The sequence below is a fragment of the Oryctolagus cuniculus genome, chromosome 9 (assembly GCF_964237555.1).
Source record: "Oryctolagus cuniculus chromosome 9, mOryCun1.1, whole genome shotgun sequence".
Taxonomy (NCBI): Eukaryota; Metazoa; Chordata; class Mammalia; order Lagomorpha; family Leporidae; genus Oryctolagus; species Oryctolagus cuniculus.
In genome coordinates this window covers 114,382,364-114,402,531 of record NC_091440.1, presented here as the reverse complement: position 1 = coordinate 114,402,531, position 20,168 = coordinate 114,382,364, and the positions used below count along the sequence as shown (strand labels likewise).

Genomic DNA, 20,168 nt, shown 5'->3' with positions numbered 1-20,168 from the left:
TAGGACCAGTGATGAGGACACTCACATAAGAGGCCTCACTAAACATTGTTGACTAGAATACATTGCTAGCACGAAAATGCATGCTCTCCACTATCATTTTACCTAGTGCATGTTGCATTAGGCTTTGTCACTTATCAAAGACAGTATGATTATAAAGTAAAATTCATCATCTGTGGCCATTAAGCTACCATAAATTGATGATACTCCTGGGAGAACAGACAAATCACTGGCTGCCTGGATGTGTGACATTAGGAGAAATGAAACAATGCTTCACAAATACTGGATATTTTTCTTGCTTACATGATAATCTTCTGAAGAGTACAGGTCTTGGCTTTAGCGTATTGGGATCATTATCTGTTTTCATTTTCATCCCTAAATCTTTGAACTTTGTAAAACAACTCTCTATATGTTTCTCTCCACAACTTCTCCCCACAGTATTGTATCTAGAGTTAATGCTTAGCACACAATGATATATGAACAGTCTTAAAAATATGGTGGAAAACGTATGTAACAACAACAAAACTGCATGGATTTCAACCTTTGTGAAAAACATTATTTATTTGAAAGGCAGAGAGACAGAGACAGCACGAAAGATCCCATATTCTGGTTTACTCTCCAAATGCCTAGAAGCAAGGACCTCAATTCTGGTCTCCCATGTGGGTGACAGCAACCCAATTACTTGAGCCATCACTACTACCTTTCAGGATCTGCATTAGCAGAAAACTGGAGCCAGAACCCAGAGCTGGGAGTTGAATCCAGGCACTCAGATGTGGAACATGGATATTTCAACCATCATCTCAGCTGTTAGGTTAATCACTGGTCTCAGGATTTCAAACTATTTTGCACCAACTAAACTTATTTTTAAATTTCATTTTCCATTAACTCTTTGAAGACCCATCATAGGTATGGTTGACTAAGGACAGTAAACACTTAACCAAGGAATGCATGCATTGAAAATATACAGCTTAGCCACAATTTATGGGTTAACCCTCAAAATGAAGAGAGTGGACATCACTTAGCCTGAAACAAACAATCCGAAATGACTTGAAATTAATGATTCCTCTAATTCATAATCTGGCCAAGTCTACAACAATATCTGCCCACTGCAACATAGGCAGCTCTGCCAACCCTCCTTTGTGGACTCAGCAGCAGATCAGAGGAATAAGAATTAACAGGCATGGGGCCAGTGTTATGGCACAGCATGTTAAGTTGATGCCTACAATGCTAACATCCCATTTTGGAAAGCCAGTTCAGGCCCCAACTGTTCTGCTTCAGATCCAGCTTCCTGGGAGATGCACCTGGGAAGGCAGTGGAGGATGGCCTAAGTACCTGGGCCCCTGTCACCCACGGGGGAGACAGGTGGAGTTCCAGCCTCCTAGCTTCAGCCTGGCCCAGACCTGGTTTTGGCAGCCAATTGGGGCATGAATCCATAGAAGGAATATCTCTTTCTCTCTGTCTCTCCCTCTCCTTCTCTCTATCTCTCCCTCTCTTTCTGTTGCCCTACCCTTCGAATAAATAAGTAAGTCATCAGATATGGATTTGTTTATCTCATATATTAATATTTCCTGAGTCTACAAACTTGGATGAATAACTTAAAGTCTCTGAAATGGACACTCTTTGTTCTACAAGTTGGATTCATGGCACCTTCCCTAATTCCTTTGTGAGGTGTTTAGAAAAACTAAGAAAGGGGATGTATGTGATAAGTTACTGTTTGGGTCCAGATCAGAAAGGCCTGTTTGGTTCCCAGTATCAATGAGAATTGTCACACAGACCCCATTAAAGACATGGAAGCAAGATAAAGGATACCTGAAGACGGGATGGAGTACAGCTTCCTACTGGCTTCTTTTTATCCCTCTGATGTACACCCGAAGTTTAGTGTCCTTTGCAACTAAATAAGGTAAAGCATGAAACAAGTCAGGGGACTCCACAACCTAGTCTCACTTTTTTTTTTTTTTGTTATAATTTTAGACTAGAGAAGGAGTGATTGGAAGGGATTATATATGGTCACATTGCCCAGATTTAACATCTTTGTTCACAGTCTCTGGTTCCTCCATAGCTACATAGCCTACTCCTTCCAGGTTTGATTTCTTGGTCTTATTCAAAATTGTAATGCAGCATTCTTGACTATGGTCTATCTCAATGCCCCATATTTTTAAAAACATATTGTTTAAAGACGTGATGACTATGAGGTTCAAGTGGTTTGAAACTAATTATAAAACAGTAAACCACCTCTAAGGTATTAAAGAAATTGTGGAGTTGTTGATTATCAAGAGCTTTAGAATTTATTTGTTTTCATCTTTAATTGGACTTTAGGAAGTGTCATCATTATTTAATACCTACAAAAGAGATCAGAGATATGATAGTGGGAGAAGTTTATGTTGTGGAGTGGATGAAACAAATAACACCATCATAATACCAGGCACCTAAAGATGGGTTGGAAGATATTTGTGTTGATGGGAAGTGAACTAAAAATGAAGTGCCACCATTCTTTCCCATGCTCTCTAGCTTAGAAGCCTCACAGCCCAGGAATTCGTCAGCTCAGGATGGATGAAGATGTTGATAGATGCAGCAAAAACAGCTTGTCCTAGGCCGCAGATTTCTGCTCCAATATGGAAGAGTGAGTTTTTAGAACAACAATAAAACATTATTTTAACGTACCGAGTGCTGTATCTCTGACTCTGACCCAAGCCTAGAAGTATCATGATTTATTTTTTCCAGGTTCTAGCATTCATAACAGAGCTTCCTGACTTGATTTTCACAGATTCTTTAAAACAATTTCAGGATTTACCTTTTTCTGACTTAAATTCTAAGACCTAGTTGTTTTTATTATTACTTTATGTAATTTATAGTAATAGAATGAATTAATACTTATGAGTCAGAAGAGTTTTATGGTCAAGATTTCATATTGAAAATAAAATCATATTTTAAAAAATCACTTTTAAACAAAGGCATACTAAGTATCAAAACTAAATGTATTTATGTTAGTTTCATTTTATTTTTCCAAAGGAAGATAATATTCTGGAGGAAATTTCTCACACTCAGTCAGATTTCTTTCAGTAAGATAATGGGATACTCACAAGCAAAAGCTTGTGCCATCTCTCATACAACATATCATACTTGAAGACCGGATGGCAGAGTAGAACAAGTATTCCAATAAACTCAGGCAAGCTTTGTTTTAACCTGAACTTTGACCACATAGCTTTGTACAGGCCATGTAATATCTCTGGGACTTAGATTTATTAGTTTAAAAATAGGTCTCATAATAAATTTCTTCTTAATAAATTTCCTCATTTATAAGTAAACATACCAACAGTAGCCATCTTTAAAATTGCAGTGTGGATTAAATGACATTCAGTAGTTTTTTTGTAAGGACATTAACAAAAGTTTAATACATTAAATATTCCTATAATTATTCCATTATGTATCCTAACTATTTTACATCAAGACTAATATTCAACTGTCATAAATGGTCTACTTTAGGCATAATTCTATATATAATAAGCTATGGGTATAATAGTTGAATTTGTACAATAGGTGCAAAATAAATGAAATAAAGACAAAAATTTGTAGTTAAAATATCTTGGGAGTTTAGATTTGATTTTAAAAACACTGAATGACTACTACTATTTTTATTTATGTAAAAACAGCCAAACAAGTTTGACATTCCCTTTGATCTTGTTTGTGCATGTGTGTGTATCTGATGTGGTCAAGGAACTTCTACAAAGAATCAGGGGACTTCTGTTTATAACCAGCATTGATGCTCTTGATAGCTTGGTTTGTTTCTTTGTTTGTTTGTTTGTTTTTAACAGGCAGAGTTAGTGAGAGAGAGAGAGAGAAAGAGAGAGAGAGAAAGGTCTTCCTTCCATTGGTTTACCACCCAAATGGCGGCTACGGCCGGCGCCTGTTCCGATCCACTGCCTTCCAGGGCCACAGCAGAGAGCTAGACTGGAAGAGGAGCAACCGGGACAGAATTCGGTACCCCAACCGGGACTAGAACCCGGGGTGCCGGCGCCGCAGGTGGAGGATTAGCCTAGTGAGCCACGGTGCCAGCCTGATAGCTTGGTCTTGAATGTACTTTCAAAATTTATATTTATTAAATAAATATTTTAAAAAGAGGACTAATATCCACCTTTAACCTCCACAACTAATTCAGATCTCAAGAAAAAGGAAATTTTTGAGAAATATGAGGGTACCTCAAAATGTTCATTGAAATTAGTTAAAAGATAAGTTTATTTTGTTGAAAAAAGTTTTTGAAACCCATGAAGTTTTTTTCATATATTTTCCATGAAGTTTTTGAAGATCCCTCTATGAATGTATCTAATATTCTAATTTCATCTTTTTCATGGAATTTTTGAAGTACTTGCCTACAGAACTTATTTCTAGCTCTCATCTTTCAAAAACACATTTGGAGGGACCAGCGACATGGCGCAGTAGGTTAATCCCCTGCCTTTGGTGCCGGCATCCCATATGGGCGCCGGTTCCAGTCCCGGCTGCTCCTCTTCCAATTCAGCTTTCTGCTGTGGCCTGGGAAAGCAGTAGAAGATGGCCCCTGCACCTGCATGGGAGACCAGGAAGAAGCACCTGGCTCCTGGCTTCAGATCGCCATAGCTCCGGCTGCTGTGGCTATTTGGGGAGTGAACCAACAGAAGAAAGACCTCTCTCTCTGTCTCTCCCTCTCTCTCACTGTCTACAACTCTACCTCTCAAATAAATAAATAAAATCTTAGAAAAAAAAAAACACATACACACATTTGGAAACATCTCTTTTCCACAGCTGATAAGGTAGCAAAGAAGTTCTGAGTCAAAGTATTTCAATATGATTCATAAAGATATAACCTACATCAATATTTTTAGATATGGATGCAAATTTATATATTTGTATTTACATGTGTAATTCATATATCCTCCTGTGGAGCAGAAAATTTATTTCCTCACTTTTTTAAGGCTGACTTGTCTTCATCTCTGGTAGCAGCTAATAAAATACACACTTACAATTTCAGTTGATTGATTCTTTAATAGCAACCTAAAGAGGAAAGAATTGAAATGTATACAAGGCAAATGTTCAAAAATTAACACCATTTTCTTGCCTGAAAAGAATTTATAATTTAGCAGGATAAGACATATGATATGTGTTTATAAAAAATTAAACTGATAAATAACCAATTAAATCATATTATATCAAAATAGAAATTATTTTTCCAAAGTAGTTATCATACCAGACCATACACTTATGCTAAAGATGCTCATATAATGTAGAGCATTTAAAATTTTTTTTAACTTTTATTTAATGAATATAAATTTCCAAAGTACAGCTTATGGATTACAATGGCTTCCCCCCCATAACGTCCCTCCCACCCGCAACCCTCCCCTTTCTCACTCCCTCTCCCCTTCTATTCACATCAAGATTCATTTTCAATTCTCTTTATATACAGAAGATCAGTTTAGCATACATTAAGTAAAGATTTCAACAGTTTGCTCCCACACAGAAACATAAAGTGAAAAATACTGTTTGAGTACTAGTAATAGCATTAAATCTCAATGTACAGCACACTAAGGACAGAGATCCTACATGAAGAGTAAGTGCACAGTGACTCCTGTTGTTGACTGAACAAATTGACACTCTTGTTTATGGCCTCAGTAATCACCCTAGGCTCTTGTCATGCTTAATTTAATTTTCAAAAAGTATTTATTTATTTGAGAGGAAGAGAAAAAAAAGACAGAGATCCCAGGACAGTCAAGAATTCAATCCAGGTCTCCCATGTGGGTGGCAGGAATCCAATTACTTTAACAATCAATGCTGGCCCGGCTCACTAGGCTAATCCTCCACCTGCGGTGCCGGCACCCTGGGTTCTAGTCCCAATCGGGGCGCCGGATTCTGTCCCAGTTGCTCCTCTTCCAGGCCAGCTCTCTGCTGTGGCCAGGGAGGGCAGTGGAGGATGGCCCAAGTGCTTGGGCCCTGCACCCCATGGGAGACCAGGAGAAGCACCTGGCTCCTGGCTTCGGATCAGCACGGTGTGCCTGGCAGCCGCAGCACGCTGGACGCAGCGGGCATCTAGGGGGTGAACCAACGGAAAAGGAAGACCTTTCTCTCTGTCTTTCTCTCTCACTGTCCACTCTGCCTGTCAATAAATAAATAAATAAATAAAAATTAAAAAAAAGCTTAACAATCAATGCTGCCTCCCAGGGTGTACATTAGTAGGAAGCTGTCGATATCAAACCCATGTATTTCAATGTGGGAGAGAAGCATCTTTCCATTTTAGGATGTATTTATTTATTTGAGAGGCAGAGTTATAGACAGAAAGAGGGAGAGACAGAGAGACAGGTCTTCCATGCCCTGGTTCACTCCCCAAATGGCAGCAACAACCAGAGCTAGGCCGATCCAAAGCCAGGAGCCTGAAGCTTTTGGCAGGTCTCCCACATGGGTTCAGGGGCCCAAGCACTTGCACCACCTTCTACTGCTTTCCCAGGCCATTAGCAGGGAGCTGGATCAGAAGTGGAGCAGCCAGGACTCAAACCGACGCCCATATGAGATGCCAGTGCCAGAGGTGGAGGCTTAACCTTCTACATCACAGCGCCAGCCCCTGAACAGAGGCATCTTAACTGCTAGACAAAAATCACTTTCCAATGCATAATATTTTGACATCTCCTCACTTAGAATCATGTTCAGGACCATTGTCATTTAAGGAATGTATATAAAATAGGAACTATATCTCCCATCTTGATTACTTACCTTCACTATCAGGATGCATACACATAAATATGGGCTTGATGTAAAAATGAAATGCAACCTCAAGGAATAGCCATTAGTAATATTTAAAGAGATAGTGGAATATCATGTACAATGGAAACAAAGGTTGTTAGTATAACATAGTTATGAATTTTTAAGCACCAGAAAGCATCACTGGAACTAATGAAACACAATCACATGTCATTGGTTTTGACTTTACATTAATGATTCCACTGTAGGCAGCAACTGACACAAAAGCTTATTGGAGGACGTAGAGTTTGAGGTAGACCTTGGATGATAGATAGGGATGGATAAGTATGTAACACTACAGAGTATCATGTCACAAACTACATGTTTCATACTTAAACAAAACATTTCTTTTAAACTCCCTAATTGGACTGCTGAGAAAACTGAGAGCCAAAGAAATCTTAGAGTTTTTGCAAGGAAATTCAACTACTTATTAGAGTCACAATTTGATTTGAGAACAGTTGGTCTCAGGCTCCTTTCATGATAATAGTAACATTTCTCTATTTAATCACATCTATAAGTGGTTAGGAGTATATAACAGGATGCTTTCTATTTACTGATTGTTCTAATGTTGAGTTCAAATGCAGAAGTATATTGTGTTTCTATCTTTGCTTTTATTTTGTTTTCATGCCCATTTTGAAAGGTTGTGTGTTTCAAAAAATGACCCTTTTCATATTTTATTAATTTCTTGATAATGATGGATATGCTTACAAAAATCTATAGAATAGTTAACATTCAACACATTATTGCCATTTGGGGGAATGTTCAGGTGTATACATGAAGCAAATATTTCTTCAAATATGCTCGACTTAAAGAAAAGGTGATAAAAGTTCAAGTGTCTCTAGGTGGAATATATTTTCCTTATAATCATCAGAACACTTAACAACATTGCTATCTTAGTGCAAAAATAGAGCTGAAACTGCTAAAGCTGCATGACTACTATAAAGAATTCCAAATATTGAACTAGAAGGAGAATATCACAGAAAAAATTGTCTCCTCAGCCTGGGTTATGAAGGGGTTAATTATGAGACCTGAGATAAGGTGTTCCTACATCTAGGCACTTCATCAAGTCATGGAGTCAGGAAACAAGGGAGAATAGATGAAGGTGCTAGGGATAATAATGATGGCAAGTAATGATTTCCCTAGAGGTGAGCTGATCTATGGCCACAAGCAAAGAAAAAAGGCTAGAAAGTACTGTAACATTACCTTGGAGTACTTAACAGACTCGAAAGCAGTAACCCTGTGTCAAAAAAAGGCCCATCATCCTGCTCATTTTAGGTAACAGAGTTATGCCAAAGTACAAGAGGGGAATGCAAAATTCACATATGAAATTAAACAGCTGAAAGGTATGATTTAACAATGCTCAAAACTCAATAAGCCAAAGATAAACAGCAAATTAGATGACTCAATGTCAGGAGGAAAAAACATCTTCCATCGATCCCATCGTCAAAAATTAATCTGCCTGAGAATGCCCTCTGCTCCAATCCCCGAGCTGATGAAGAGTGGAGGAATAGAGTAAAACCTATGTACGAGCGCTTCACCTTCAGGCTAGACCCTGATTACAATCTCCTGTGAGACATTTCAGCATGAAGCGCCTCTCATGTTGGGACTGCAAAATTAAATTGCGATCAATACTTTACAAAAATAATTGGGGAAAAATGTTCAGAAGTCGGAGCTGCACTGTGTGGCCACAAACATATGAAAGTTATTTTTTTTCTACCTTTCTGGGGGTTATTCTTCAGGATAGATCAGTTCAAAGGTGTCTCTTGACAATAGTGTTCTTGGAATGGTTTCGCTCACCTTGTTAGGGAATTTTAAAAGCAGAGAAGCATTTACAGCCTACCAAGAGTAGTATCTTATTGCTATATTTTCAGTTTCCTTTCTTTGGAGTGCTAATCTCAGCCTATAAATTCTTTTTGTCTCTTCTCACTTTGATGTAAATTTAAATCTTTGCAAATTAATTCTCATGGTTAAACAGAAAAGACCAAAGAAAAAAAAAAGTTATATTCCAATACAATGAAAGAAACCACACACACACACACACACACACACACACACGAGTTCGGTAGATTTTTGACAACTTTACCTAGGATTTGATTCTGAATCTCTCAATACATTTAAATGCTGAACTCTGTAGTTAAAATTAGGGTAAAATATATTGAATCAAACTCTTTACTGCCTTAAGCAATGCTTAGTATTCAGCCTTTACTTCTTGTCTGCCTATGAATAAGTTCTTATTTTTGGCAAAGATTTATTTTTTAATCCATAAAAAAGGAGGAAGTGGAAAATGTAAATGCCTATGTGAATTTCTTGCTCTTTCAATAAGTGGTCATTTTTGGGTTTGTTATGTAGAAAGTTCAAAATATTGTACTTTTATAATTGCATTTTTTGGAATCAGCATAGGTCTTTCTGGATTTTTATTTGTGGTGCGACTACTCTGACAAGATTGTCTACTGATTTTTCTCCCATGAATCATTTGTTATAACTTTAGTCACACATACAGGCAAAATAAAGCAGATGCATTAAGAATACACTATGCAAGCCATGCTGGCACACAACCAGCTAAAGGGGAGTACCCAAAGAGGAGTAATCAATGGCCTGCTGTCATCCTGGGGAGAGCTATGTATTGAGTGGTGTCCTGTTGGCATCATGACTGGGTGAAGAAATTGAAAGTATGCTTATTAAGTGGGAAAATGACAGCACCTTGGGCTAGACTGCAAAAATCAGAGAAGACTTGAATACCCTTTAAAGCAACCTTCATCAAGAAAACGACAGCACTCTCAGGAATAGGGACCAAGGGACAAGTTTTGTTGGGCACTTCCAAATGAAACAGACAAGGTATGCCTCATGATTTCATTATGATAAATTTCCAATGGTTTCCTTCCATCATTCTGCATTCTCACAAGCAACCTTTTTACAGTGTTGTTTGGTTCAGAAAGATAGAAGGCAAAGTTTTTGTAAGATTCATAGCAGATGAACATAGTAGAGATGAGGGAGAAAAGACAACTGGAGGGAGATTAAGAGGAGAGACTTGGACACTTCTTACAGATAACCTATGGCACAGCCTTCCTCCTGTTCTCCACATAGATCACACACTTACATGTTATACCCTCTGGTCATTCTGTAGCATGCCTCACAATCGCAACTGCCTGACCAACCCTGACTCAATTGCACTAATTGCAATTCAGATAACTGCTCTTCTAGAAAAATATCCTGAATTTTCCCACTCCATAGTTAGACATTGTGCATACCTTAATTATAACGCTTATTATATTAAAAATCATCTTCAATCCCGATTTTTTGGATAGATGATCACCTTTGTATTGATCTTTGCACACTCAGACTTCTTTCTGAAACACGTTAACCAGTTTAAGACATTATTTCATTAATTTAGTTTTTCAACTCTTAATTTGCTATGTATGCCATCAGAATTATCTGAGGTTTTGCTTTCTCATCCCTAAAGGGAAAGTGCTCTACTAAATAAAGCACCCCTTCTGGGTCTAAAATATTAGGCAATAAAAATGGTTAAATTTTTTTTCTAAAGAGTCAATCACAATGGCCACCTCTGTCACCTCTAAGTTCTAAATGGCAGGATATGGAAATATGGCAGGATATGGAGTTCAGCATTTAAATGTATTGAGAGATTCAGAATCAAATCCTAGGTAAAGTAGTCAAAAATCTATCAAACTCTGTGTGTGTGTGTGTGTGTGTGGCTTCCTTCATTGTGTTGGAATATAACTTTTTTTTTCCTTTGGTCTTTTCTGTTTAACCATTCTGTTTTATCATTGTTTATACCAAATGACACCACCTCACTCTTGGCTATAGCAATAGTCTCTCACCAGATGAACCATATATTTGGTTATGTCACAAGACACTACTGTTATTTGCCCATTTTGACACATGTAAATGTTGATTTCAAGTGGGTAAAATTAATATCTCGCTATTTATTGAAGAGGCTGCAGCTTGGTAATAAAACTTGAGTAAAACCAATCTGAGTCCCTTTCCAGCATTAAATAGTGAAACAAAGCAAAAACCAGAAGTTTAGGATATGGAAGATGAACACAGAACTCAAGCAGAGGATGGATCCAGTGGAAAAGATGGAAGGATGGAAACACAGAGTTAAGGTAAGCTGAAATTGTAAGGAAATAGAGTCTATGTGTTAGCAAAAGCACGAGGTAGTGAAGAAAAGATAGACACAGTGCAGAAAAAGACTAATGACAGAATAGAATAGCTACTGGGACAGCAACCAGACTATGAGTTTATAATTTTCTTCTTTCAAGATGTCATATTTCTGATATATCACAATTAATGTTCTTAGGAGTGATGACTATAACTTGCAATCAGATAACTGTAAGTGAATATTAAAGCACAATACCAAGAAAGGTTGTAAAATCTCAACAATAATGGTGGCTACAAGTCAGTAAGTGCCTATTATGTGCCAGATGTTCCACGTGTAAAATCTATACTCCTCCAGGCAGCTCTGGAGTGGTTTACTACTCCCAGTTTGTGAGAGAAGGACATTGGTACTCAGAAATGATGGAAAGCCTTGTCTAAGTGCACCTGCGCAGGAAGTGATGAAGCTAAATGCAAACCCGCTCTATTGATTCCAGAGCCTGAGATCTTTCCACCCTGGGACACTGCCTCCTGAATACATGAAATACAAAGTGAGGTTACAATTAGAAAAGTTTGTTCTGAGTCATGTTGTGTAGGTTACCTACAACTTATGTACTGAACTAGAAGCATATGAAAGAATTCCTATTTTAGTTTTGTTCTGGCATTATCAGCAGCTGTAGCTATTCAGATCCATGTATTCTGTAATTAGCCATGTCTTCCTGACAACCTTGGTCCTCCAAGTAGGAAATATGCTTCCATGTCTATTGGTTTAGATTAAGGCTCTGGAGAGAAGCAGAACTTAGATCACTTTGTCTGAAAAAAATCAAGGTCATTTTTGAGCCCCATGGGAAGCTCACCATCTGACCAAAATAAAACCAGTGAGTCCTCTTTGATATGGGACACTTAATAATCTTATAAATAGAAAGCCCCAAAGATTTCACAAAAAAAAAAAAATCAGAACTAGTCAAATCCAGTGAAGTTGCATGATAAAAAATCAATATGCAAAAACTAGTGGCATTTCCATATACCAATGTCAAATTAGCTTAAAAGTAAATCAAGAAAGCAATTCAGTTTCTCATAGCTAAAAACAAATACCTAGGGAAAATTTTAAGCAAAGAGAAAAAAGATCTCTATGACAAAAATTATAAAACATTGATGAAAATAATCAAAGAGGGCACCAAAAAATAGAAAGACATCACATGTTCACATATCGAAAAATCAATATCATTAAAATGTCCATAGTACCAAAGGCAATCTACAGATTCAGAGCATTTCCGATCAAAATGTCAGCGACATTCTTCACAAAACGAGAAAAAACAATTCTAAAATTAGTACGAAATGACAAAAATTCCTGAATAGACAAAGCAATCTCAAACAAAGAGAACAAAGTATTATTATACTACCTTAACCAAAAGATACTACAAAGCTATAGCAAATAAAACTACATGATACTGGCATAAAAATAGACATGTAGAGGGTAGGAATTGTGGCACAATGGATTAAACCACCATTTGGAATACCTGTATCCCTTCTGCTGTGCCAATTGGACTCCTGCTTACTCTGACTCTGACCTAGCTTCCTGCTAACAAATCCTGAGAGGCTGAAAATGATGGCCCACAAAGGAGAACTGGGTGGAGTCCCAGGCTGTTGGCTCTGGTCTGGCCCAGGACTAGCTATTCTGGGCATTTGTGGAATGAAATCAGTAGATAGAAAGTCTCTCTGTCTCTCTCTGTCTGTCTGTCTCTCCCTTTCTGCCCTCCAAGTAGGTCACAACAAATAAATATTAAAACAAAAACCCAATCACACAGACTAACAAAACAGAATATAAATATTAGAGGAAAGCCACAGCAATATGATTTCTGACAAAGGTCTAAGGGCATAGAGTGGAGAAAAGACAGTATTTTCATCAAATGGTGCTATTCAAGATGGATGCTCACATGTAGAAGAATGAAACTAGACACAACTCACCAGATACAAAAATCAGCACAAAAGAAATTAAAGACCTAGATGTTAGACTTGAAACTATGAAACAACTGGAAAAAAACACAGAGAAAATACTTCAGGACATTCTAATGGCTAAGGATATTTTGTATTAAACCCCAGAATCACATGCAACAAAGGCAAAAACAGACAAATGATATTTCATCAAACTGAAAAGCTTGTATAAAGCAAACAATAAGCAATGTGAAAGAACAATCTGAAAAAAATGGCAGAAAACATTTGCAAACTGTTCACCTCACAAGGGAGTAATAACCAGAATATGGTTTTTAAAAAACCCAATTAGTAAATGGACAACAGACCTAAACAAACATTTTTCTTAAGAAGCCATACAGGCCGGCGCCGCGGCTCACTAGGCTAATCCTCTGCCTTGCAGCGCCGGCACACCGGGTTCTAGTCCCGGTCCGGGCGCTGGATTCTGTCCCGGTTGCCCCTCTTCCAGGCCAGCTCTCTGCTATGGCCAGGGAGTGCAGTGGAGGATAGCCCAAGTACTTAGGCCCTGCACTCCATGGGAGACCAGGATAAGTACCTGGCTCCTGCCATTGGATCAGCGCGATGTGCCGGCCGCAGTGCGCCGGCCGTGGCGGCCATTGGAGGGTGAACCAACGGCAAAGGAAGACCTTTCTCTCTGTCTCTCTCTCTCACTGTCCATTCTGCCTTTAAAAAAAAAAAAGCCATACAAATGGACAAGAGATACAAAAAAATGTTCATTATCACTAATCATTAGGAAAATTAAAATCAAAACCACAATGAGATATCACCTCATTCCAGTTAGGATGACTATTTTAAAAAGATAAAGCATAGAAAATGCTGGTGAGTATATGGAGAAAATGTAATCCTTCTACTCTGATGATGGGAAAGTAGAGACATTACGGAAAACAGTATTGAAGTTTCCCAAATAATTGAAGATAAAATTATTATATGCTCAAAAAATCCCACTACTTGGCACATATGTAAATGAACTGAAATCAATCTGTTGAACAGACATGTCCATTCCCATGTTGTTACAGCACTATTCATAATAGCCCTGAAACAACCTAAGTTTTCATCAACTGATTAATGAAGAAGTCAAATATGGAGCAGATATAAAGTGGAATGCCATTCATCCATAAAAGAAGAATGAGAACCTGTCATTTGGAACTACATGGATGGAACTGGAGGTCATCATATTGAGTGAAATAAACCAGACACAGACAGACAAGTACCACATGATTCACTCATATACATAATCTAAAAAAGTTGATCTCATAAGAGTTAGAGTAGAATGTTGGGTACCAGCGCCTAAGGAGAGTACAGGAGAAGGAGGAATGGTGAAAGGTTAATTAATCTGCATCAAGTTATAATTAGATAGACGAAAGAAATTCTGGTGTTCTATTGCACTATAGGGTGACTATTGATAATGATAATGTACTGTGTGTGTATGTGTGTGTATGTGTGTATCTTAAAGCTAGCATAAAAGATTTTGAATGCATTCATCATAAATAAATGATGATATTTGAGGAGACAGATATGATTATCCTGATTTGAGGAACATTATACATTGTATACATGTATCATGGTATCCCATACATACATATGTATGATTTTACTTAGCAGCTACAAATAAAAAGGAAGATGATATAAAACCCAAGGTTATGGGATAACAACCAGAGTATACTTCCAAAAATCTGTCACAATTTTCCTCCATATATGTGATTTCTTTTTCCTCTTTCAGTTAACTGTGGTTCAAAAGTTGTAAATAGAAAATTCCAGAAATAAGCAATTCATATGTTTTAAATTTCACATTATTCTGAATAGCATGATGAAATTTCATGCTGTCCAGCATCATCTCACCCAAGACAACGTTCATTCCTTTGTTGATACTGTATATATTATTTGACCATCAGTTACTTATTAGCTGTCTCAGTTAGATCAACTGTCATGGTATGTACATGTTCAAGTATCTCTTACGTAATAGCCAAATACTGTATTGCAGTGTTCACATTAATCACCTCACTACATTTCCACATATAGGCATTGTATCATCTCACGCCATCCCAAAGAGTAGGGTGAATACAGTAAAATAAAATGTTGAGAGAGAAAGATCATTTTCACACAACTTTTATTACATTATATTTTTATAATTGCTCTATTTTATTATAGTTATTATTGTTAATATCTTATTGTGTCTAATTAATAAATTAAATTTATCACAAGTACATATATATGTATAGGAAAAATATATTACCTATAGAATTTAGAATTATCCTAGTTTCGCATCTTTTAGAGACTTAGAACACACTCTTCATGGATAAGGGGAGAATATTGCTAATTTATTTAAAGGACATGGACTGTGTGTTCTATGTTGTTCAATGAGTCTCCTGGGAGCTAATGATAGCAATGAATGTGATAGACCAAGTATTGCTCTCATGAGATATGTATTTTAGTGAGGGAAACAGATTTTTTTTCAAAGCATAGATAATGAAAAAAATAGCCATTTTGGATAATATTAACTACAATAAAGGTTTTTTTTTTTTAAATAAATGAGATAAGAGTGAAGTCGTGACAGGGGAACTACGGTACGTAGGTTTATCACAGAAGCCTTCTCGTCATGTTTAGTTAAGGTCTGAATGATGAGCAAGAACTGGGAAAAGAAATTTTCAGGAAAAGGGAATACTAAGTGGAAAGGCTCCAAGGCAGAGGCAACTTGGACATGTCCGCAGAACAGAAAGGAGGGCAGTGTAGCTCAAATAAAATAAATGAAGGACAGATTCAGAAAACAGGAGGTAGCAAGTGCATAAGGAAGAAAATCACAGCCCAGTAAGAAGTTTGGATTTTACCCTAAAGGCAAACGTGGATGGATATGTTTTAAAAATGCAAGCACAGGAAAGATCTGAAGCCACATGGATGCTGGGTGGTCACCCTGGAAGGTTGTCTGTGTTTGGTTTCATCTTTCCATGCTGAAGGCCTTCGTGTGGCATCCGTTCTTTTGGTGAACTCATCACTGTTTAGTGTCTGGTCCTCAGGCTTGAAAGTCAAATCTCCATTTCTTTAAACATATCAAATGAAAATACCTCTGTTAGGGCTAAACCACACAGTACTCCAGGAGACCTGAATACAACTACAATGTCCATACACTAATATTTAATATGAAATTATCAGAGAGTACAAAATCCCCAGAGTCTCTTTGCTGCATGAATCTGCAATAATGGAAGACCTTTGGCTAAAACTCTGTCCCCTGGGACAGTGCTCACATGAGCACTATGTTTGCCTATTATGCTCTCCATTGGCATTTTTCCCCATTGTTTATGCTTCCTGCCTTCCAAGGGAAATAGTTTTTCACTGAATTTCATATATTCTAGCAGAAGATTGTGAAGTTTGCTGGAATGGGTGGGATTTTGCTTCCTTCCAATAATTTAGCATATCCATTTTGAGTAACATATTGATATTTTGGCATAATCCTAATTTCATTCATGTCTAGATTATTAGGGTTTCAGTTTACTGTAGCCACTGAAATCTGACAGCAATCAGAGTAAGGCAAATGTAGAGATAAATTTTAAAAAGTCTATTAAATGAATGTTGAAAGTCCTTACTGTCAAAGAGTAGGCATAGTTACTAAGGGAAAGTTAAGGCATCTTGGGAATAGTCCACATGTTAACTTCTTTCCCTCCTGTGAAATGTATTTCTCTTAGAGTTCTACTGTCTCTACTGCACCTCAGCTATGTTATTATACAGATTACAGAGACGCCTGCTTAATCCAGACATGTCCTAGAGCCACAAGTGTACATCAGCTCTTAGAAGCCAGTACTCATGTTATTTCTTCCTTTAAAGAAGCAATGCCCTCATTCTGATCTTTTATCACTTGAGATACTTCTCTAGGCCTATTGTCTTCACCATGTTCCATATTTTTTCTCTACTTATTTACTTACTTATTTGAGAGGCAGAGAGATAGATTCGAACATACCTGAGAGAGAGAGAGAGAGCGCAAAAGAGAAAGCTCCTATTAGGTGGTTCAATTCCCAAATATCAGTAGTGGCCAGAGCTGGCCTACAGTTGAAAACAGGAGCCAGGAACTCAATCTGGGTCTCCCATAGAGGTTTCAGGAACCCAATTACTTGAGCCCTACCTGCTGTCTCCTATGGTCTGCATTACTGGGTAACTGGAGTCAGAAGCCAAAGATAGGTATTGAATCCATGTACTCCGATATGCAAGACAAGTGTCTTAACCACCATCTTATTTGCTAGGCCAAAAACCCACCCCCATGTTGCAGATTTACTCTGGCCTCATTCTTCATGATGTAGACATAAAGACTTTCAGACTGGAAACCCCTTTGTGAATTGCATATTTCATCTTCCAAAGATACAGATGCAGAGCTAAGAGACTAAAGGATTAGACCACTTGCCTAGTTTTTGACACTCAGTTCATGGCAAAAGGAGTGTTAATATCCAATTGAATATATTTTTCATAAAAAGCTACCAATGGGCCTTGCCAAGTTATTGCATAACCAATGTTCTTGACATAATCAATTTATTTGAGTTGGGGTTGTGGAGTTAATAATGGCTTGATGTGTTACTTCTAGATAACTTAATGGAAAGAATCACTCAGGAAACATGATGGGTTAAAGGGAGACTTATTTGAAATGAGATGTAAGATACACATTTGACTCTTCCACATGAAATATTCTGGCCTACATTTGACGCCTCAGAGACAATGAATGCAATGTAGACTTAATAAGCAAGAACAGACAAAATCACGCTACTCAACTCTGGTTAGGAACTGCTGGTAAGTGAGCAAACAAAATACTCTTTCAGGAATTTATGGTGGTAAATGTGGAGAGAACCAGAGTGAGTAGTTAAATAGAGCTCAAAAAGAAAATAAGTTAAGGCAGAATTCCATAACAGTTCATGAAGTTATGAGAGAGCAAAAACTGGGTAAGATGGTGAAGCAAAAAGTTTTAGTAGGTAGAAGATTAAGATACATGTACCTTTATACATAGACATCTATTTATTTATCATGTAGCTATACATCTATACAAGGATACTTCAAAAAGCTCTTGTAAATGTAATTAAAATATTTATTTTGGTGTAAGAAATTTGAAATTAATGCATACAATAGTGCATAAAATTTCATGTAAAATGCATATTATGAAAAATGTGATGTGGGGACTTCAAAATGTTTGCATTTAAAGATGCTTATCCTTTAATTCTATTTGTCCATGAACTTTCTGAAGTATTTTGTTACAAATGAAACAATGATAATGTCACTGAGGCAAGTAACTATGCAGAACTGGAATCATTGATCACTGCAGGGAAGAGCAAACGAGTCACAAACAGGTGTTCTGAGGTCCCTGGAGATGGCAAGGGACATATCCTGCTACTGCGCTCCATCTCCTGGTGAACCCTGGCTGAAAGGCCATCCTTCAAGTCCCAGGAGAGCACTGTTTCCTTATTCCCTAATATGTTATTTTGTTATGACATCTTTAAAATAACACAGATGAATTTCTACTCATTTATATGAAAACCACCTAACGAAAGCACAGAGCTAATGTATCTTAATGCTGTGTGCAAATTGTCCTCACAGGCAAATGGTTATTTTGTTTACATAAGAAATTAGCCTGCTGAGAAAGCCTGCAACACTGGGCATGGCTTCTGTTTATCTCAGTCTATATCCAGGACTCTGATTTGAGTTGATTTTCCAATATATCTTGTGATATCTATACAAGGATTTCATACTTTTAGGCACCAATGGAATTACTGCATAAACAAGCACTTATTTTTAAGGATAAAGATAACAATTTTAGAGTGGAAAATAATTTGGATTTATAAACACTTTACAATTTGAAAGTCATTTTATGTTTTCTTATTGGTAACAGGTTCTACAGTGAATCAAAATTCAATGGAAGAAAATTCCATTGGTACTAAATGACAACATTGCTGTTTTCTAACAGCAGAATGTCAGAATTATGATTGTCAGAAATGTTTGATTTATTTTTTATTTATCTGAAGGGGAGAAAGAGAGAGACAGACAGACAGAGCTCCCATCCCATATACCCACAACAGCCAATGCTGAGCCAGAGTCAAACCTGGGAGCTGGGAAATCAATCTCGGTCTCCCACATAGGACGTAGGATCCTAATTACTGAGTCGTAGCCACTGCCTCCCAGGATCTGCACTGCAAGGAAGCAGAGCCAAGAATCAAACCTAGGCACAACCATGTGGGACAGATGCTGACTCTTCTCCGGAGACAAGATTATCTTCTGAAAAATGCTTACTAGAACATCTTATAGTCACTACATTAAAATCCATCATGAACTCTTCCCACCATCCATACCCCACATCCTTTACCACATATATGCGTATACCTCACAGAGTGTATAAATGCACTCAAGGGGAAAAGAACTCATATTCTAAAATTATAGTCCTTATTTTAGCTGCCTGCTAATAAAGTTGTAGATTTTTCTGCCTTTAAAAAAATAGGCATTGACCTGTAACTCAAGCAAATTCATGAAATATAAGTAGCTTTAATTGTTTCTAAATAAAAATTCAGAGTGGCATGAATACTGCTTGGCTCCTGGGTAGTGTATCATTGCAGGTTAAATATGTCTTGCCCTAGAGGCTGCAGTTCATAGAGAACAGATAACAAGAGGAAGAAAACTGGTGATCCTAGCTAGTCCAGCGTGGTTATTAACATATATCACCAAACTGTCTCCAAATGTGACCCTGTTTGCACTATCAGTCTTTGTATCCCCAGGAAATTGTTGCTAGTGAGGGAAGGAGAGGGAAAAGAAATGAAGAGAGGGCCTGGTAGTGGTGGGAAGAGCACATTAATAAGACCGAAAAACATAGAATGTTCTCTTGATCTATTCTGTGCATTTCTTCACTTTTTTAAGAGCCAGAGAGAAGAAATAGCACCTCCTTTCTTAGCCTAAAGGGAGCAAGCATAAAGAACAATGTCCTCTAGGAATGCTATGACATTTCCATTTTTCCCTTTAGTATCTCTGATATTTTGTAACTAGAGAGAAGGAAAAAAAGAGATTGCTAGTATGTTTTTCTTCAAAAAGCTCTTGGAATCAACACACAATTTTTGCCAAATTTTACTTCTTGAAAGCTAAGAAAAAAAGGCAGTGTGGGGGGAGGAAATCAGCATAGGTATTAAAGAGGAGATTGTATGGAAAAGCTCTAATTCTTTAGGAGCCAAATTAAATCTATGTTTCTGTACTATTAAGTACAATAAAAAAAAGCTAAAGTCATGGGCATTAGCCCCATAGGGGCCAGTTAGTTGGACTCCAATTCAAGGCCATGGAATATATATCTAACTTTGCTGCTG

General features: G+C 37.4%; 1 long non-coding RNA gene across 1 annotated transcript in view; it reads right to left on the bottom strand.

The window, feature by feature from the left end:
* Positions 1-15,067: 15,067 nt before the first annotated feature.
* The window catches only part of LOC103348973 (uncharacterized), a 145,806-nt gene continuing 140,705 nt past the window's right edge, over positions 15,068-20,168 (bottom strand). Inside the window, exons 7-8 of the long non-coding RNA XR_011379008.1 lie at positions 18,926-19,013; positions 15,068-15,892 (exon numbers count right to left, since the gene is read on the bottom strand). This is a non-coding gene — a long non-coding RNA (uncharacterized lncRNA). The remainder of the gene's footprint in view (positions 15,893-18,925; positions 19,014-20,168) is intronic.